Below are 23,309 nucleotides of genomic sequence, written 5' to 3' on the forward strand. Positions count from 1 at the left end.
GACAACCTAAAGATGGGAAAAGGACAGATGGATATTGTGACTGCTGTAGCCCTTCAGCTGAAGTGTGTCAGCTATTTTGAGAAGACAGGACCTAGGGCATATTGGGATGTAGATGAATAGAAGCTGTTATTGGGGAAAAAGCAAGGCTGATGGGAGAGATAAAAAGATGATAAAATAGAATGAAAAGGGAATGACATGAAGAGTAAATAAGAAGACTTGAAGTGGTTAGAAAGGTGGATATGGGATAAAATATTGTCCATGATACCACAATATTCATGAACTCTTTTCAGTGACTGAAGTTAAAATTAAATCATAATTTGCACTATAGAGATTTTTAATTGCACAAAGCCTTCATTTGCACAAAGACTATTGGCAATGTATCTCTGTCTCAAAAGTAATATCAGATCATAAGTTTAAAGATTTTAACATTTAAAGATTTTAAACATCTAATGAAGCTTTTATATTGAAGATCCAGGCACCCACAGAGTTAAAAACTCATATATTGGCAGAAAACTGGAGCTTGGATGGGATCTTAAGATTATTGAAGGTAGGACTTAGAACTTAGAACTGGAAGTGACCTTAAAAGAACCCAGCCCCTCATTTAACAGATGAGGAAACAGAACCAGCACCCAAGGTGGTAAGTGAAAGAGATTCAAATTCAGGTTTTGTGACTAATAAGCCTATGACTTATTCTATTTCATCATGCAGTTTCCTCATAATCCCCCATGCAAAGTGAATAAGAGATTGTAACGAGTCTGCTTCATTATTTATGTTATGCTACTAATGATTCACCTAACAGTCTGACAAATACTGCTGAACTTTGAGTTTAATATAAAGGATAATAAACATGATTTTTCTTTCCTAGTGTGTTTTCTCACTTTTAATTGTCTCTAAGACATGTTGAATTTTAATAAGAGCCTTCTCTGAAAACAGGAGGTATGCATCATTTCTCAAATAGCATTATTCTTCTATCTAGATAAGTGGACAAAAATAAGGTATTCACCACTGAAGGGGCTGGTGGAGTTTTGATTCACCTAAACAAGTGCTGTAGATGAGAAAATTCCAGATATAAGCAGGGTAGTAAAGAAAAAAGTCTTAGGAACAATTCTTGGTGTAATTCAACAAGTTAAAGCGTCTCCAAAATGAAGTCTGGAACTATCTAAATTCCCATTCTAATCACCATCTTGTGTCCCTAGAACATTGTTGCTATATCCTCTCAGGGCTCTAGGATTATCCCTGAAGAGTTGGAGAGTATCCTTCAAATGCTGTCATTCTGAGTCCTCATGGGCATGCTTCCCTCCCTGACTTTTGGTTACTATTAATGTTGGCCTAATGTTTACTACAGAGTTATTGTTGGCAGAGTTAGTATAAAACATTCCTATAAAAGCCTGTGATGCACCACCTCATATATACATAAAATCTAAGGGAAAGTTGGCTCAAAATTAGGGGAGATGTGGTAAAAGGACTAACTTACAACTACTTGAAGTTCCTTCACTGAAGTCTTCGGATGTTCAATTTAGGTATAGTTTTTTGGTTTTTTTCTTCTGGGCTCTTTGTGGAGCCTTGCATTTGTGTCCAGTCTCTCCTTGGCTCCTGATTTAGATAACACTCTTGAATATTCTTAGGATATATCAGTGGAAAGAAGGGAAATACGAAACTCTGCTAGACTCTTCAAAGTTCACAGCCTACTCCTCCAGTCAAACGTTTGGGAGAAGAGATCAAGGCCATAGTTAAGGTACTCTCCACCTCTAAGCAATTACTTCTCCTGCAAATAATGCAGTCTTAGGGACCTGATACTTTTTCCTTTATGTTTGTCCTATACCCCTATTCTACAGTAAGTCATCTGCATTAACTCCAAATATCTTTTTCTGTCATTTAAAAGGCAAAAAAAAATTTTTTTCTAAAGTATGGGGGGGAAAGCTTAAAGATTTTAAACATCTAATGAAGCTTTTATATTGAAGATCCAGGCACCCACAGAGTTAAAAACTCATATATTGGCAGAAAACTGGAGCTTGGATGGGATCTTCATAAAGATAGTTCTTATATTTTCATAAAGATAGTTCTTATATTTCATTGCTTTCACATCACATAATCATATAATCTCAGTCAGATGAGACTTCAGCTCATAAGAAAAAAAGAATTTCTAGTATAACACACCTGATAAATGGTCATTTAGGTTTTACTTAAAGATCTCCATTATAGGAAGACCCAATACTTCCCAATACTGCACATTTCACTTTCAGATCACTCTAATTGTTAATAGGTTTTTCTTTACAGGGAACCTGAAATTGCTTTTTTTTTTTTTTGCAATTTTCACTCATTGCTCCCATTTCTTCCCTCTGATTATATATTGTGGCCTGCTCATACCTACTATTTTGTCTTTTAATTTCCTTCTGTAGGATATTTATTTTTAATTCTTTGAAGATATTTGTATTCTATGTCTCCACGTATCATATGTAACACCAATAATATGTATTTTAAATGCTTCCATGTATTATTAAGTGAGTTTTTCAATTTCCTGAGGGCAATCTCATTTACTCCCTCTTACTCAATTCTGGGCCAAACTAGTACTATCTGTCCAAATATACATGCTGATGAACAAATTGATTGTCCATCCAAAATACATAATCTGAGCAAGAGATATTTTATCCACCTAGCCTTTCTTATGTGGATAGTCAGGTCAAACCTCCAGAAACTTCCAAAGTCTTCAGGAAAATATCTGCAACTACCTCTTTATTATCACCTGTTTATTTAACATTCTTGGTAATTTCACATCCACACTCAGCTCTGATTTTTTACTGCTGTTCCATAAAATGGCAGTAGTAGCCCTCTGACTGAAGAACATCCAATGAAAGCTGTTATATTGAAAGTCCAGGCACCCACAGCTAGAGTTAAAAACTCATATATTGGCAGAATGAGAACAAACTGAAGTACCTTTTCTCTAGCTCTATATCCTGTTTCTTATCTGGTGTGATAAATCCTCATTTTCCTAAATCCCCTAGACTTAGTTGTTATCTGAGGACTGATTTAGGTTTCATTTTGCATACTGCTACCACCCAGAGCTCTTTCAGTCCTGACCCTTGGATCCCAGGCCACTGACTTCCATCTGCTGGTGCTGTGATTTGGCCTCACACTTTCACTCCTTTTCCCAGCTCTTCCTTTGGAACTGATACCTGCTCTACCAGCCTCTTTCCTATTCTGTAATATTCCCAAACACAGGATGGCAACTTGGAGCAGATAATCAGTTTGCCAGCATGATTTCTCTTAGTTAACAAGTATTTATTAAGCTCCTCCTGTGTACTGCAGACACTATGCTAAGTTCCAAGAATAAGAGATAATGAGGGTCTTCATCACCATGGTTGAGGATCAGGGCAGTAGGGAGGGAATATATCTTAAGAAACCAAAACCAAAATCAAACAACATTGTTCTCAGTAGTTATTTTCTAGTTAAAAGCTTTGTCTTAACTGACTCACCTGGCCAATTCAAGCACTGTTCTCCTCTAGCCTGGTACAGTGACTTCAATTTCAAACAATTCATCCTCTTTTCTATTCCTGTTTCTCTGAGCAGCTTTTCTCTCCATCCTTTCTTCTCCTCATATCAAGTTACCTTTTCACATAGATATCAACCAACCATGAAATTGGCATTTTTAAAGCCCAAGATCATTTTTACATTGGTTCACTTTTCATCTACAGAGGAAAAGTTTATAATACATATAATTTGTGGAGTATTTTTTACCATTAAGATTTAACTTATCTAATTTAAAATCTAGAATCAATTTTTTAAGAAGTGGTCAAAAGACATTAATAGGAGATTTTTAAAATTTTGATCATTTAATCAATCAACTCTTTCTGACTTGTGTCCTTTTCAATTCTACCAATTTCAAATTAAATCCAATTTCCCCAGAAGAATGTCATTGAGATAAAGGGATCATTTCTAAAACTTTGTCTTTTTTATTTTTATGGCTAAATAATTATCTTTTTCCTGGAAAACAGATTCTTAGGATGTCTCCAATTCAAGGACATAAATATTTTTCATCATAATTCCTATTGAAATGACCTAAAAGCATGATTATTAGGAGCAGTGATGCCTGAAACTCAGAAAGGAATCTCATTTACTAGCAATTTTTTAAAATAATTACACTTTTTATCTGTCACTTATCACCAGTCTCCTAGAACACTGTCTGGCACGTAGTAGGCACTTAATAAATCTTTATTCAATTGAACTAAATCACTACTATGTCAATGACTCTTTAATCTATATCTCTCACTGCAACCCCTCCCTTGAGCTTCAGTTCTGCATTTCCAGGTCTTTCGGATATTTCCGCTTCAGAGTTCAGGTGGTCTCTGACTTCATGATATAATACCTTTGGCTCCAACAAAAGTGTTTTGATTTTTTTTTAAATCATGATTTGTTATGATTCTGTACAATGAGCAGTGTAGCATACTATAGGTCATACCCTGGACTTGAAGACGGGGGATCTAAGTCCGAAACAGGCGCAGCCTCTGTGATATTGGGCTGGTCACTTGAGTTCTCCGTGCCCAGGTCTCATCTGTAAAATGAGAGGGTTGGACCAGATGTCCTTGAAGGCCACTTCCAGCTCAAAATCTGTGCCTTACTCCCTCCAAGAACTCTAATCTCCAGTGACACTGGCCTTCTTGCGATTCCTTGAACATGAAACTCCATCTTCTGGCTCCAAATAGTTTCACTGGCTGTCCCTGAGGTCTGGAACACTCTCCTTTCTCCCCTCTGTTTCCTGGCTGCCCTGGTTTCATTCAGGTCCCCAGCTAAAATCCCATCTTCTGTGAGAAACCATCCCTTGTCCTGTGTCGTATTAGTGCCTTCCCTCAGATCTTATTCTCAGCTTACCCTTTATATGTCTTGTGCCTACTGAGTTGTTTGTATGTTATCTCCCCTATTAGCAACTAAGCTGCTTGAGGGAAGGGTCTTTATTTTTGCTTTGCTTTGTATTCTTAGCACTTAGCATGGGACCTGATACATAGTAAGCACTATATAAATGCATTTTAACTCACTGACCCATAGTAGGAATTTAATAAATGCTTACATGACTGATACTGGATGCAATCCATCTGCACCCTGAGATGGAAGAAGCAGTACCCTGTTTCCATAAGCTATCAAGTGGTAGAGACAGGGCTGCAGACCCAACTAACATCCCTGAGGTAAAGAACCACCACTGAGGAGAAAGTCAGGAGTTAACATAAGAGATGGTTAGCTCCCTGGGGCACAGATAATAGTCATGAAGGAAGAGATCAACCAGATGGCTAAAACAGCTTTCTGTCTGGTTCCTGCCTTTGTCACTGAGTCTCTGTTTAAAGGAATAGAAGTCACTTTGTTGAATTCAATGGAATTGAATTGACCTAAGGAAATTCTAGCTTAAGTACAACTCATATGTCAAGCACTGGTCCTAGACAGTCCCTTTCTCACTTAAGGCATAGTTGAAATTTATGTTACTTATGCTTCAAGTCACTCTACCCAGTAGGTGAAACCACTCCTAGCAAAAGAGAACCTCCTTTGTCCCCAGGAGATTTAGAGGGATTCAGGTCCAAACTTGAGGGAATATCATAAGACCCAATGAGACCTTCAATTATGAAATATCACATTTATCACCACTAGCACACAAGGTATTATATGCTACTTAGCATGTTCAAGAATAATAAATTATTAGAATTGGAAAGAATTTTATACATTATCTTGTCCACCATTTTAAAGATGTAAAAACTTAGACCCCCAAGAGGGGTAATATGTATTTCCCAAGGCTTTGTAGTTAATGAATGGCAGCTTTAACTTTTCTTTTTAACTTCAAACTCAAATTTTTAAAATCACAACAGGCTTATGGATCTCCTTTGAAATGGACAGTTCCCTCCAGGACACAAAAATGAAAATGACCTGGCCAGGGTGGAATGGCTTCCTCACCAACTCTAGTCCTAGTATTAGGAAACCAATCAGCAAATTGGAAAAGCCCAATTTCCTACTCAGTGGTGGTTCCTTATCTCTGAGCTATTACCTGGGTCTGCAGCCTTTGCCTCTACTATTCAATAGCTCATGGAAGAGGGATACTGCTTCCTCCATTCAGGGAATGGATCTTTTGCCCAACTCTAGTGATTAATGACCCTGTTTCAGCCCCTGAGGATTCAATGCAGATAGATGAGGCTCAGTCCTAGTTGACCTCTATAGCACAGGCAAGGCAAACAGAAGGGAGCCTCCTCTGGTATTATGGCTATCTGGGTCACTGATAGGCAAGATGCAACCATCTGGAACTCTCAGAAACAGCAGGAAAAAAATAAGAGGGTTCTATAAGGCATTAAGCAACCAAGAGTAACATCCCACCCTTAGCCCTATCTCTCAGATATTTCTTGGTACAGCCTATCTGATCAGGGGAAAAGAAATTGAGATGGATGTGATTAAGAAAAAAAAGTCATAACCATGTTGGTGATCCTCCTGGAAGTCTCATTGTTTGATCTCCTCCACACAGGACCACTCAGAACTATATGGAGTTCTAGAGAATCTTCTTTTTTTCTTCTTCTAAACTATGGAGGAATGAACTGATCTCATTTAGGAATGAGTATGCTCAATGGTCAAGGCAGGTTTGGGGTATGAAGGCCAATAGTGACTGAAAATGATGGCTTGCATTACAGACTTCACCAAGACGTCCTTCTGGTATCCGTATTGAAATCCTGTGCTTCATGATTCTCTTTGCTATTATGCTTCTCCAGTTTAATATTAAGTAATTGTTCAAACATTTTCAGCCATCTTTGAAAGGTTACAGAGAAAGGGGTAGTTGACGTGAGCCTGAAGAAGGGTAAAGGTTATTTGGATTTGAAAATGAAGAAAATAGAATCTGAAAACTTCAGAAGAATGAAAGGAGTTTGTCCACTCCTGACAAAATTATTGAATATATTATGAAAGAGATGCTTAATAAATAAACAGAAGAAGAAACAATCAGGCATCAGCAGTTACCCATCCAGAAGAAGTCATGCCAAAGTAACTCCATTTCATTTTTGACATGATTACTAGATAGAGAAATCTAATTCAATTCAATACACATTTATTAAGCATCCACTTTGTGCTGAGTACTATACTTAGTGCTGAAGATACAGATAAAAAAAATAAAGAATGTCCTTGCCTTCAAAGAGCTTACAATCTAGTGGGGAAGGACACACAAAAAGAAGCTGAAAAGGGGAGGAGGTAGTCAGGGGGTCTTTGGGTCTTTATGTTGCATAAAGTCAAAACCAACCAGAGTTGCTAACAACAAATGGAGAATTACCTACAAAGTTCAGATCCCAACCCTCTTTGGTGTTGTTGTTGAATTGTCTCAGTCATGTCCAACTTGTCCAATCCCATCTGGGGATTACTGAGCGAAGACACTGGAGTGGTTTGCCATTTTCCTCTCCATCTCATTTTACAGATGTGGAACTGTGGCGAACAGAGTTTAGTGACTTGCTCAGTGCCATGTAGCTAACAGATATCTAAGGCCAGATTTGAATTCAGGAAAATGAATCTCCAGGCCTAGCACCCTATCCACTGTACCACCTAGCTGCCCCAGCCCTCTATAAAGAAAGACCTTGAGAGCTGAGGAGTTTAGTTTAAAGATGGCATAGATATAGTTTAGTTAGATTATAGTAACCAGAGACAAAACCCCTAATGTTATCCTCCTGTGAAAAGAAAGAGAGGAGAATTAAACAACATGGCAGTCAGATCATTACTGCTTTGATGACAACATGGAAGGAGGTCTCCCACAGAGTGCCTTCTAAGGAGCTGGGCTTGGTTCTGGAGTGTTCTAACTTTTTTTAATCAATGACTAAAATCATAAATGGCATATTTATGAAAATTATTGATGGAACAACACTGGGAGTCAAAGCAAAGACACTGAATGAAAGAATAAGAAGCCAGAAAACTAAGCCAGTAGGTAGAATACTGGATAGAAAGCTGGGCCACGTGTCAGGAAGACCTGAGTTTAAATCAAGCCTTAGATGCTTTAGCATGTGACATGGGCAAGTCATTTAACTTGTTTCCCTGGGTTTCTTCAACTGTAAAAGGGAGATTTTATCCCTTTCCCCCCATGATTATTGTGAAAACATTTATAAACCACTTAGGACAGTGGTTTATACAGCATATGCTGTACAAAAAAGGCTTGTAGTACTTGTCATCATAATTGTAAAAATATTTAGCAAACTGGAGGACTTCAAAGAAAATGAAATTTAATAGGATTATTGTAAAGTCTTCCATTAGGTTTAAAAAATAATCTAAAGTACAAGTAGGGGAGGTGTGAGAAGGGAGTCATTTGAAAAAGAAGAGGAGGAGGAGGAGAAGAGGAGGAGGGGGAAGAAGAAGAAGAAGAAGAAGAAGAAGAAGAAGAAGAAGAAGAAGAAGGAGAAGGAGAAGGAGAAGGAGAAAGAGAAAGAGAAGAAGAAGGAGAAGAAGGAGAAGAAGAAGGAAGGGAAAGAAGGAAGAAAGGAAGAAGGAAGAAAAGAGAGAAAGGAAAAAAGGAAAAAAGAAGGAAGGAGAGAGAAAGGAAGAAAGAAGAATAAGCAGGAAGATGAGCATAAGAAAAAGAGGAAGAAGAAAATGGGAGGAGGAAAAGGAGGAAGAGGAAGAGAAGGAGAAGAAAAAGAAAGGAGGAGGAAGAAGATGAAGAAGAAGATGATGATGATGATGCCTCCAGAGACAGAAGTCTTTCCCTCCTTAGAGGTCCTTAAGTAAGTCAAGTCAAGTTAACAAGCATTTACTAAGTGCTAAATGCTTGTTAACCATTCATTAGCGATATTAGAATAGATTAAATGACTTCTGAGGTACCCTTCCAACTCTGAGATTCTATGATCCTGTGATATGAATAAGGATCAACTGGTAACAACTTTTAAGAGTCTCCAGACACAGCTTCATGTCTCAACTCTGACATTCTAAAAACTACACTAAGATGTATATGTAAGCATGGTATGTCTACCATGGTGTATGCTACATACATTAATAAATCCATATATATATGTATAAATAAATATTTTACAGATTTACATAGACAGAAAGCCCATTGTGTACATTATATTATTATATACTCATTGCATAATAGTATAAATATATGTATATCTGTATATGTGTGTATATAAATACACACACACACATATATCAGATTTTCAGCCTGTATCATTTTATGGAAATGTACCCACAAATATTAATCCTATATTACTGGAGTGAACTACAATGCTCATTCTAAAAATATCACATTTTCTCTTAGTTAATGAAATCTAAACTTTCCACATGCACTCATCCTGTCCTTTTGTCACCACACTGTCACTAATGCAGAAAGAATGGCTGATCTGGTACTTATTCAAAAAGCAACTTGATTTTGAAATCTTTACCACAAATTCAATTTTTTTCTTCTCAAAAATAGAGTAAAGGCAAAAAATTGAACCCTTTGATTTTTTTTTTTTTTTTAAAGAGAGAAAAATCATGCTGTGGTCAAATTCACATGCCATGTCAATTTATTTTTCTTTGATTGGAAAAAAATTAACTTTGCTTTAGCAAATTAGATATGTACATTTCAGAGCAGTTACAGAACTCCCCTCCCTGCTTCTGCTTCCTTTATAATGTTTACTCTCCCCTAACTGAAGAGGACTCTTTCCATTGCTGGACACAGGGGAAATGACCATTTAATTTCCATTCAGAGAAGCTTAGTTTCTCAGTACTAGTTTAAAGCCTTGGAGGATGTTATGAAAATGGAAGTTGTCATTATTCTACTAATATAACCAGGGAACAACTGGGAACAGCTTCTACAAATGCATGTGTCCCAGTTCCTTTTAACTAGTTTATAGATTCACTAAAGCAAAATAAATAAGTAAAAAAATAAAATAAAAGTTCTCTCTTGTTCCTGTAAATAACTTCCTAAACCTAAGCCTAGCCTCAAAACACAAGAGAAAATCAATGTGTATTCGGATTTTATAGCATCAAAGAAAATGCAAGTACCATTTAGAAAAAGAGAATGTGTCTAAGGGTCACCATCTCTAGGGTGGGGGGAGAGAAAAATGGGGGAGAAATTTACATGATCACTTTATTATATATTTAAAAGGATTCACAATTTCTATATAGTAGATATGCAGTTTAATGTGCAATCATTTTTTAAAAAAATTATACTATGTTATGGAAATGCTTATTTTATTCCATAAATTAAAAAATAAATAATTTTTTAAAAAGTTAAAATTCATTTGGGAAAGAGTATTAATTGTTCACTGTCAAACATGGTATTTACCTTAGCTAAGACCATAAATGGACCTTCTATTTTTACTGGTATTTTGGAAATGCTCAACTCTAAAAAACAGTCTGTTAACTTTCTTTCGATTTGACTATGCAGTAACTTCAAAAAAAGAGTAAAAAGCATGTTCTGCCAGCCAAGTCTATTCTATAAAGAGGAGTATGACACCTCAATCCCTTGCAATCTGGCTTCTGAGCCTACCACTCCACTGAAAGTGCTTTCTCAAAGGTCACCAGGAGCTTCTTAATTCATCTTTCACATTGCTTAACTGTCTAATGTCATGGCCTTTTCTCTGTCTTCATCCTCCTTGATCATACTGCAGCATTTGACACCATTGACCACCCCCACCTTTTGGGTAATCTCTCCACCCCATTCTTCTGAGCGCTGTCCTTACCCTCTGCTGCCCTTAACTCTCAGGCTGTGCCTTGTCAGCCTCCTTTGCTGGTACATTTCCTTCTCACTCCCATAGTGTTGAGGTCCCACAAAGTTCCCACAAAACCTCATCACCAGCACAGCTCCTCCTGTGCTCTCCAGCTCAGCAATGTACACACATATGTGTGTGTATATGCATACACACACACATATATACATACATGTGTGGAGATAGATACATAGATATATAGATATCAACAATCTTTCCTCTAAGCTCCAATTCCATAGCCACCATGGCACCTCAAGCTGAGTAGATCTAAAATTAAACTTATTATCTTTCCACCTAGACATGTACCTTCTCCCAACTTCCTTATTTCTGTAAATGATACCATTGTCCTTCTAACACCAAGGTTTGACATCTCAGAATAATTTTTTTTAACTTTTCCTGCTCCTTTACTCGTCCTCCACCTTCCCTCAGGTGCTACATCCTCTGTATTTTACTTCCAACTCTATTCAGATATGAGGTACTTAGGATGTGCCAGGTGTTGGGCTAAGTGCTAAGAACAGAAAGATAAAGGAAGTCAGTCTCTACCCTAGAGGAGGTTGCATTGTACTAGGAAGATACAAGATGTCCATAAATAGGTACATAGAAAAAAAATATGCATTATCTAAAGTCATTTCAAGAAGGAAAGTAGTCCAGCTACTAAGGGTATTGGAAAAAGTATCATGACAAAAGGGGTGCTTGAGTTGTCCTTTGAAGAACGCTCAGAAAAGTCGAGATTTGGAGGGAGGACATGTCACACATGAGAAAAATCCCGAACAGCCTCCAAGATGACAAATGGAATATGGAACAGCTAGCAAGCCAGTTTGTTTTAAGCAGAGAATTCTAAAGGCCTTTACAGTTACCTTCACAGTAACTTTTACACACATTCCCTCCCCTCTACTCACCCTGGCACCACCACTGGATGGGACTTGCCCTCCTCACTTATCATCTGGACTATTGTAATAGGTTCCCAATTGATCTCTTTGCTTCCAGTCTCTCCTGTCTCCAATTCCTCTTTCATATAGCTGCCAAAATAATCTTCCAAATGTCTAGGTCTACCCAGCACCTAGCACAGTGCCTGGTGCACTTAGGAAATGTTTATTGATTGATTGAAATGTTTATTGATATTTCTAACTTCAAGTGGCTCCTTATTATTCCTAGAATGAAATGGACACCCTCTATTCTGGTACTTGAGAAGCTTCAGTTTGTCTCCACTTTGCTTTCCCATCCTTATTTCCCACTATAACCCTTTACACACTTAGTATCACAGCCCAACTGGACTATTTCCTGAGTTTATTCCATAATTTCCCACTTCACTGAATTTGGGTAAGCTTGTCTCCATGCCTGGAATGCAACCTTTTAAAAAAAATTTGCGGGAAATTAATTTCCACGTGGAAATTCTTTTCTTCAATGTCCATCTCAGGTACCCTTGACTCTAGAAAGTTCGCTCCTCAGCACTGAGAGCTGAAGGTTCTCTGCCTTCTCCAATTTTCACAGAACAATTTGTTGTCCATGCTCTTATCACATCTTACTTTGTATCATATTTGTTTGTTAGAATAACTTACTTGTTTTATTAATATTTTTCAATTTTACTTATTTTTATATATTAATAAACTTACTTGCATATATTCCTTTGTATCTGATTCTAGGTTTCTTGAGGAAACTGGGCAGGAACTGGGTTGGTTTTCAACTTTTTTTTTTGCCCCAGTACCTGGCACCATTTTGTTTTTCACATACTAATGCTTAATGAAAGTTTGTTGAATTGAAATGACTATTTCTAAAGTATTATTTTGTTCTTATTTTTCCATTTTCAGAAGCTCAAAGTGGCTCTTAATTGCCTGCCCAATCAAATAAAAACTCCTAATCATGTACTTCAAAACACTCTAGCCGTTAGCCCCATTTTAATTAACTGCATTTTTATTTCAATAAACTTGTCTTACATCCTGCACCTCAGCCCAGAAAAATGGCCATCTAAACCCATATGTGTCCCAAGAACCAGCTCTACTTCTAAGCATTCACTCATAGTATCCACCCCAATTTAAATATCCTCCTCCCTTCTCTCTGATTAAATCCCTCTGCTCTTGCCAAATTGGATTTGTGAATTATCTCCCTTCTGAAGCCAACTAGATTAATATTTCCTAACCCTAGTTTCTTCCATCACTTAGACAACCCTTTTAGCACAGCTATAATTAGTTATGTATAAGTGTATATTCTGGACATGTGTTTTTGTGTTTTTGATTTCTTATTTTTGGTTGGCACAGTTCCTCCATGAAATTGTTAGATCCCAAAGGGCTTAAGTTTATACAGTTTCCTGAAAAATGTCGGGAGCACTAAAGCCCACGAGAAGCTAAAGCTTATGGTAAATGCTAAGGAAAACAGAAAGGATTTCTTTAAGCTATACTGGGGACATGGGGAAGATCAAACAAAGGATAGGGCCACCTCTGGGTGTAGATTACATTTTAATTGGGGACAATGAAGAGAAGGTAAAAGTATTCAACTTCTATTTTGCTCTTTTTCTACCAAGGAGATGGATCCTCAAACAGGGAAATATAGAACAAAACTTTATAACAGAGAATTAGAACTCAACACTAAAGAGGATGCCATCAAAGAGCATCTCACTGTCCTCAGTGAGTTCAAGTCAACAGGTAGGCATATAGGGTATCCCAGAGAACTGAAAGAAATTGAGGAGGAGCTGCTGAATCACTCTTTGAAAAATGATAGAGGATAGAATCCTTGCATTGTTTTCCCACCCTACATCCAAGGACAGCAGATCTGTTTTTATCCCTGACTTGAACTTGTTGATTGACCAGACTACTTCCTGCTGGATCAGGTATCTCCTAATAGATAAGCAACTGCCTTGAAAGATTCAATCGCCAATGGAAAAATAGGAAGAGATGTGAAAATTCTTTCCCTTCCCTCTACTGGTAGAGCTATTGGAGGAATGTGGGAATTATACTCCACAAAGCTGCTCCCTGCCTCTAACACTTCCAACCCTTCCCAGGATAATCAGGCTCAACTTTTCAAAGGGTGTGGGTGCATGACTGATCAGTAAATGGCCAAGCTTCCCTTTCAATTTAATAGAGAATTTATTCATATTTCCAAAAGGAATAGACAAGGTGTATGTGTGTATGTGTGAGAGAGTTTGTGTGTATGTGTGTGTGTGTGTGTGTGTGTATTAGCATATTAGTACCTCCTCACCTAATATCTCCCTTACTTTCAATGTCATTTGGGAAGGAAGAGGAGAGAGAAAAATGAACTTTTCCCATTCTCCTCTCTCAATCAAAAAAAAAAAAAAGAAAAGAAAAACTACACAACAATCAAGGAAGCACAAAATCTAAGTTGGAAGAGTTCTTGTTGATCACCTAGTTCAGGGATGAGGAAACTTGTGGCCTCGAAGCAACATGTGGCCCTCTCGATCCTCAAGTGTGGTCCTCTGACTGAATCCAAACTTCACAGAACAAATCCCCTTAATAAAAGGATTTGTTCAGTAAAATCTGGACTCATTCTAAAGGCCGTACTCAAGGACCTAACAGGCTGCAGCATCCTTATCCCTGATCTAGTTCAGCCATACTTTAAAAAAAAAGAATCCTTCTACATAATACGACCTCCAATGAGGGACACCCCAATTACCTTTGAGGAAGCATGTTCCATTTTGGAATAGCACTATTATTAAGGAGTTTTTTCTTACACAGAACCTATATTTGCCTCTTTTCAACTTCCACCCATTTCAAGCTATCTTGACCTCATTTGAACACAGCTATGATGTTCTCACTAAGTCTTTTCTCTGCCAGTCTAAACACACCCAGTTTCTTTAACTGATCTTCACATTCCATGACCTAAAGACCTTTCACCATCCTGGTTGGCCTCCAGCTCATTACTGCTCTCTAAAGTGTGGTGCCCAGAACTAAATATGGCCTGGCAAAAGCAGAATATTGTGGATGATCTCCTCCTTTTTCCTGGATTCTGGGTCTGGAATTAAATGTGTCCAAAATTAGAAGGGACTGCTTTACTGATTTTGCCATTACCAGAGGTTTTCGAACAGATCTGAATGATCACTGGTTACCAATGTTAAGGAAAGGATTCCCGCTCAGGTAGAGGCTGGACTACATAATGTATAGGTCCTTTCCACCACTGAGCCTCTATTTTGTTTGCCTTCTATTGAATCTATTGTAGTAATTCCCACTGAACTGACACTCAAGAGTGTTGACATTCAGAAACCCTGGGTGGCTGCCACATATAGTCCCAGAGGTCAGGAATTGGAATATCATTTAAAAGTGTGTTTTCAGAAACATTTAGTAGGTTATAGTAAGAATCATAGTCTCATGCTTGGGATGGGGACCTTTGAGGCCATCTGGTCCAACCCACTCATTTTACAGATGAGGAGACTGAATTACTTGAGGGCAAGGACCATGTATGCATACTGCAATTACTTAATAAATGGTTGTTGGATGAAGATGTGAATGAATGAACTCTGATTGTGGAAAAGACTGGGGAGAGCATATTAAATATCATTTAGTAGTCACTGCACAACACCAGAAAATGCAATAAGGAACAATGCTCCATTAACAGGGAAAAATATGCCTCATGGCTTCATGAACAGGACATTTTAACTGGATGTGAAATGACCCAAATCAGAATATTAGAGAAAAATGACCCCTTTATAAAGACAGATTTAAGATCCATATTTCAGTGCTGATATGCTATGCTCTCTCCCAAATCCTTCTGTTTCTAAATTAGCTACATTGGTATTCTACATTGTCTCTGACTAATCAGGCAGTGGAGCTTGCCTGCCCTTTATCTGATAACTTAGATAAGACTAAAAAATGGGGGAGAGGGTGTAATAGAAAAAGTGCTTAACGTTGTTCATAATTTTTTGAATTAACGAAAATGAAAAATAAATTCGTTCTTTCAACAAGCATTTATTAAGGACCCACTATCCAGCTACACTTAGACACCTCTCTGAGCCCCTAAGCTGCAACAGAGATGTCTAAAAAAGGGAATTTTCCCACTGGGTGTATGCTACATAAATAAGCAGCAAATCTGGTCTTAATACTAAGTCACTAGATGTACAGGTTACATGCAGATACATATTACATAATATAGTTAAATAAAATAGATCTTACAGTATTTGTGCCAGCCTTCCCAGAGTATGGGAAAAGAGTATGCGATTTAGAACTAGCAATTCTAGTTGCTCTTTGAAAGTATCAGCTTCTGTCACTCAGTTAAGCATTTAGTAAGTGTTTGTTATGTGCCAGGAATTGTACTAACCACTGAGCATCCAAATACAAGTAAAAAAAAACACAGTCCCTATTCTCAAAAAGCTTACATTCTACTGGGGAGAAGGCAATACATAAAAGGGGGCTGAAAAGAGGGTTGGAGGGAGATATTCACATGGGAACAAAACCTAAGAAGTTAGAAGTAAAGCCAAGAGAAGAGGACAGAGGTCCTAGGGTCATTCTTCGAAATGGAGGACCTAGGAGGAACTCACCAGTGGGAGAAAGGGCTTTTGGGAGAGGAAAATGGAAGGTTCTAGGATGAGAAGGCCATAGGCATGGAGAAAAGTTCTAGTGAGAAGGAAGCTTAGGCACAGTGGCAAAGTCTGGAGAATCAAAAACCGAGTTGGGTGAGCTCAATCAAGCAGCGAATCACCTTAGTCCCTTGCTGAGTGTCTTTCTTAGATGATCTTTCTATTTCCCAAGCACTGGAAAACCTTCAAAGGTAATATTCTCTGGATCCAACCCCGAGTTATGGGTTTTGTTCATTCTCTTAGTGCTCACTTAGTTTTAGAGGAATGAGCTGTTGCCTCAGTTCAGAGAGTGGATGTGCCCTTGTACCCTTCCTTCACTGTTTTTGTCTTTCTTCTATGTATCAAGCCATGAGATGTCTCCAATTAGACCACATTGTCTTCTCTTACATATGGCATGCTCTGCAGATAAGAGTTTCAAGCTTCCAGTACTTTAAGAAAATTGACACAGATCTCAAATTATCTGAACACACCTAGATTAAGCACTCTTCGCTCCCCACTAGGGAGCATGTCCACACACCATTCTTGGTTCTAGTCAAAAGTAAGAAAGTTTGGACAGAGGGGGAGCCTGAGTCCTGGATTTGAGAGAAAAGTCCCTTAATTGGCTGCTGAGCCAGAAAAAAACTAATGCCTCAGTGTCTATACAAAAGCAAATAATTAACTATATTCCCCCACTCCTGTTTCCTTTCCGGTTTCAAATTGAGAAGAATATTTGAAGCTGAAATATTGAGTGGAAGAAGGATAAGTTACCCTTTATCCCACCTGTCCTCTATGTGGCCATGAACACATGGCAACCTCACTCTTTTGTGTTTGTTTCTTTCCTCAATTTTAGGCAAGCTGGTTTCATGCGATGGACATGTCTAGGTCTGGCAACAGCCTGATGAGTTCTAAAAGGTCTGAAGATCCTGAGAAGCCTTCAAGGTAGTGGCTGTGGTATCCACAGAACAACAGCAGCTGGTTTCATGGGAAGAATCTGCATCCAAGTGGTTGACCACCAACAAGAGGACTGACCCAAGCTTGGATCCTGTTACCAGCAGACAAGGGCAAAATCGAGGAAAAATGTAAAATGGCTGATGAGCAGCTTTTCAAACTCTTTTATGCACTGAGGGAGCTCAAATATTAGCTTTTCAAAAGATTATGACCATGGTTATCAATTACATTACTGAATCTCATTCATCTTGAATTTCCTCTTTCATCTCCACCTTCTTGTTTTCCTTGCATCCATCTCATGTAACATCCCACCTTATCAAAAAGCAGTCTTGATCTCTTAAATCTAGTGTCTTCCATCAGAGATTATTAACTATTTATCCTGTATACATTGTCTATACATAATTGTTTATTTTTCCTTCACTAGATAGTAGGCATATATATGTATATATATATATATGTATATATGTGTATATGTTTGCGTGTGTATGCAAATAAATCAAGGCAATTTTAGGAATACATATCTGTATATACATACACATGGAGTAAATGAGCTTCAGGATGAAGAGCCAGGGCATAAGAGAGGAAGTACACACACACACACACACACACACGTGTGAGTATGCAAAAAATCAAAGCAGTGTTGGGAATAGATATACATATATACATGCACATATGCATACACATATATATGCATAATACATACAGATATACACATGGAGTGAATGAGCTTCAGGATGAAAAGACAGGGCATACTAGAGGACGTCTGGAGTGTGATTTTGTACAGGCTATCCCCATCTCTGCTTCAGAGATTCCTTCCTTTCCTTCAAGATTCAACTCAAAAGTCAGCTCCTACATGAAGCCTTTCTGGATCTCCAACAACTGCTACTCCCTCCCAACCCCAAATCCTCTTGTATATATTTTGTATCTACTTATGTAAGTGTTTCCCCAATTAGAATATAAGCTCCTTGAGGGCAGAGACTGTATCATCGTCTTTGTAACTCTAGTGTCTAGCATGTTAGAGCTGATTAATAAATGCTTTGGGACTGATTGGAGATTGCGTGTCCTCGGGCACATGTTATATCCCTATCAAGCAGTGAAATCACGTTAGCCCCTGTACTGAGTGTCTTTCTCAGATGAAGTTTCTGTTTCTCAAGCACTGGAGAATCTTTAAAGGTAAACTTCTCTAACCCTGAGTTATGGGTTTTGTGCATTCTCTTAGAGCACTGAACTACCTCAGTCCTTAGGGTTTTCAGCTAGCAGCATCCTCGGTCCTCTTATAAGTGTCAGCCATGGGCTGTCAAAGTGTTCAGGTACTGAGACTCAATTTACTGCATGTCCTATTCCACTAGTAACTTAAATAGATTGGAGCTGGTCCAAATCAATGCTGGAACACTGGGGAAAAGTGGCTGGGTCTGGATATTCTATGAACATGGCATTAACCTTTCCAGTGACACGCACTGCTTCCCTGGGAAACTATTTTATTATATATCTACTAAGATGATTAGACCTTGTCACTCAGAGCATAGAGATACAGTTCTGAACAGGCTATAGAAACACATGCTTCATGCTTTTTTTTTTTCTTTTTATCAAATTACTAGATTATAAAGACCAAATGAGAGCCACTGTCCAGCCCAACAGAACTTTTTGCTTCCTCAGCCCTCACGGTCTTTGTTACATGGACCTACCATGAGTCTAAATGGAAAGTGTTGCTGGGCAGGGATTCAAATTCTCTGAGATCCCATCTCCGTTTCCTGATCCCAGTACTCTGGATTTTAGCTTTTAGAAAACCAAGAACTAGTTCATCTCTCAAATACATGAATCTCAACCACAGTTGTGTCAGACCAGCACCCATCTCCCAAAGTGGGCAGACTTGACATTGGGGCACAGGTCCCCTTGGTCCCTTGGGGAGAAGGACTCAAAATAACTGGAAGAGTATGTCTTTACTCCTTTAGTAACATAAACAGTCTGGATTGGCCTCTATTTTATTCTCAGTGGTTCATACCTTCTTGGATTTCACTTTGGGGATCTGTGGCTAATTTTTATAGTTTCAAATTTTGCCTTGGTTCACACTTCTCCCTCCACTGCCAAAAACATTCTGTGTCAGCAGGGCAGCTACTCCTACTGCTTAGTCAAACTGTCTTGGTAATGATAACAATTCCTTTGTCCAATTGGTTCTGCCCAGTGCAGTTCATTCATCCCTAGCCATCTCATCTTTTTGATCAGGCATTGTCTCTTCAACCAAAGGACAAAAGTGGATGCCTCTGTCTCCTCTTGAAGAGATGGGGTAGTTAGGAATTTAACATCAATGTCCTCCATGCCCTCAGAACCATGAAATAGCCATTTTTAAAGAGTAGCATATGTGGTTCTCCAAGTAATCTGCTTGTGAGGTATGTATGATGTCATAGGCAGATCCCCTGAGGTTCCCTGCATTCCCCTATCAAGTGTCTGCTACTTCTGCTTCATAGTCATCGTATATTCAGGTAATCTGAGGGGTAGGGGGGACTATGAACTTGGTATTTAAAATGATTTTGATAAGAGTATTTCAATATAATTGACTTCTTCTATAGTCCTATGTTAATTATTTTTCGCATTTAAAAACATTAGGCAGACCATCTAAGGGGTCTAAGAAACAAGAACAATCAGGAACCTCTAAGGTAAGCAGATACTCTCCCCATTGACTCTGAAAGTAACTATATTTTATCTGTTCTATGATTAATAGCCCAGCCTGTAATACCTCTATAAGCATTAGGTTAGGAACCAAAGGGGAAAGTCTCTCACTATTCCATAATCCCCTTGTCTCTTTGGTCCATCCTTTCTTCTCTAGGACAGACATCTGGTTATTTAGAAAATCCTAGCTGGAGGCATATGGATTAAGAACAAATTTCCAAATATACCCTTTTCTAGTTATCTCTTGGGTATAAAAAAAGGCCCAAGAGTGTCAGACAGTTCACACAAGACAGTAACTATAATATATTGCTTCCTGCATACCTCCTCTAGAAGCTCATATTCCCCCTGTTGATTGGGAGTAAAGGAGATGCCTATGGACTGTGAGAAAAGCACCACTGAGGACATATTCTTGACACCAGCATTCCTTGGTGAAGGTTTATAACTACTGCTACATACCGACCCTCTACTAAATGGACAGTCATGATAACCACTCATCCCTGTCAAGCAATTGTATGAAGTTCCCTCCAGAACTTAATATATTCTCAAGATTATCTTCCATTTTAGTTATCTATGAATATTTCATATCCCCCTTCTCAATTGTAAGCTGTACAGTAGGTGCTTAATAAATGCTTGATGAATTAAATTGGACAGATATCAAATTTTCATCTTGTTAGTACTTTGCTGAAAGAAGAATATATTATAGTTGAGATGTGGACTCAAATAGATTTATATCTTCTGAGGATTCCTATTACAGTGAGATTTTTTTTCCTTCTTATTTCTATAACACTCAAAACAGAATGATTAATTTTATAACCATTAGCCACAGTGAGGTTTAATCAAACGTGTTCTCCAGCTTTAGAGGGCTGATGCTGAGTTCTGGTAGAACTTTATTCTTCCCTGAACCTCATTGCAGGCTTGTTTCGAGTTATATATCATGTGCATAGCCTTCCATCAATCCCATATTGGTCTTTATAGTATCAGACTGCAAGGAGAAGAAAAGTATGTAAAGGTAATCTTTAAAATTCATATTTTATATTACATTTAAAGGACTACATGATTTCTCTTATTATTTCTGTTTGTTAATGGGTTATACCTTTGAGTGATATACAAAAGTTTTCTCAGACTAAAAGCACTCTTCCAGTGAAGCCTTCTTCTGGTGCTCCGTCATAACACAGAAGTGCCCCTGGGCTCTTGAAGCCCAAGCGAATGAAGCACAAAACTCAGAGAGTTTCTACTTAGCTAGGAAAGCTTTGAGTGTGGCTCCAGACTGCTTCTGAGGACTATTCTTGCTAAGGACAGAGAGGCTCAGAGCCAGTAGATTGCCCACCGGGTAATAAACTCTATGGCCATGACAACCCATGAAACTGATAAAAATACCAACAGCAATACCTTAGACAGTCCCCTTTCACTCACACAGTGATGATGGCGAAATTACACCAAAGGGGCAGGATATGCTAAAAATCACAGTTCTTAGACTTCCAAACATTAATTTAATTGTTGATATTTGACATCTAGAGGCAGCACGGTATAGGGAATTGAACCAGGGAGATCCTGGGTTCCAATTCTGATATCAATGCCCAAATGATCAGGTACAAATCACTTAACTTCCATATTTCCAAAGTTTTTCTGTGGGACCTGCCTACTGAGTAATAAACAAGTAGGGATATTTGTCAGTGTGGAGAGCTGTCACGCTGGAAGTTCCCAGTACTGAAGAAAATCAGGAATCCTTTATGTACTCATGTAATCTAAATAGTAGATCTACCTCACAAACTTCTTGTTCTTTGTCCTCACCAAAACCTCTAGTCCCTCATCCCTCCTCTACACTAACTTCCCTTCCTTCTTTCCTTCCATAATAAGGACCTTATGGTTGATTATATGGTTCAGCCATTTACCAATAGTTACCCTTGAATCCCTCACCCTCTTGACGTACTTCAATTCACACCTTGTCAAACCACAACCCTACGATACCTCCATCTTCTGCCTTCTCCATTACTAATCATTTGCTATTGAACTCCCCTAAAGAAAGTTAGTCATGTTAACTAGGTTCACTAAAACTGTTCAGCTGGTTCCTCACTACTGCATGGCAATCTTTTATCCTTCCCTGATTGACTCTTTATCACAGTCTGCAACAATGCCTATTCCAAATCTTCTCAGACCTACAACACCATTTCTTGATTCCTCCCTTCCAACATTTCTGAGAAAATAGAGACCATCAATCTCAAGTTTCCTTTTTCCTATGATACATTTCAAAATCCCCATTCATAATTATCTCCTTTATTCACTGATTATGAGGGAGGCCTTCCTGACAAAGTTAACCCCTCTGTGCTTTTGATCCATCGCCTCCTTTTTCATTTCAGAGCTTATCCCTTCACTCATTCCCATAATTTCATCTTCATTCTCTCTTTATTGATTTCTTCCCTGCAACCTCAAACTACATTGACCTCTCTGCTCATTGTAAAATAAAAGACCTTTCCTTGATCTGCCACATCTCCTCACTATCATTCTATATCTAGATTATTTTTTCATAATTGAAGTCCTATAAAGGTATAACCTCCATTTCCTCACCTCCCAATCACTTTTCTGCAATCTGGCTGCTAACCCCATCACTTAACTGAACTGTTTTATCCAAAAAGAGATCTCTGAATTGATTAATTCGATGGCCTTTACACGATTCTTGCTCTGCAACCTCTCTGTAGTTTTCAATACTGTCAATAACCCCATCCTCCTAGATATTCTGTCCTTTCTTGGATTCCTTGACACTGCTCTCATTTGGTTTTCCTACGTGCCTGACTATTTTCTCAGTGTCTTTTGCTGAATCAATCACCCTTTGATCCACTTATGTATGTACCTCCCACCCCAACCTTCTGTGTTGAGTCCTCTCCTTTCTTTACATTCACTCCCTTGGTTCCCATGAGACCAGTTGTCATCTCTTTGCAGACAATTGCCAAATTTGTATACATCACCCTAAATTATTTTCACTCGTGAACTTCCATCCTTTTATTCAATCAATCAATCAACAAGGATTTATTAAGTGCCTAATTGCCTGCTGGATATCTCCATCTGGATATCTGGATATAACATGGCAAAAAGAAAACCCATTATATTTTCTTCCCCAAATCCATCCCTCCTCCAAACCTTTCTATTCCTATTGATGGCACCATCATCCTTCTAGTCAGCCCAGTTTGGAAGCGTGGAGTCATTCTGAACTCTTCCCTCTTTTTACCTCCCCATATTCAATCAGTTTCCAGGTCTTAGAGAGTTGCCAAGGGTACTGTTAATCCTACCCACACAACATCTGTCACATCTGTTCCCTTTTTTTCCACCCACACAGTCTCAATCTCCTGGCAAGACCTCTCCACCTCTCTCCTGGACAACTGTAATAGCCTTTAATTGCTCTCCCTGAATTCGGTCTCTTCCTTCTCCCATTCCTCTTCCACTAGGCTTCTAAAATATTGATTTGAACATATCATCCTTCCCCTCCTTAACTCAAAAATAATTAATAATTACCTATT

This window comes from Notamacropus eugenii, chromosome 2, assembly GCF_028372415.1.
Source record: "Notamacropus eugenii isolate mMacEug1 chromosome 2, mMacEug1.pri_v2, whole genome shotgun sequence".
Lineage (NCBI taxonomy): Eukaryota > Metazoa > Chordata > Mammalia > Diprotodontia > Macropodidae > Notamacropus > Notamacropus eugenii.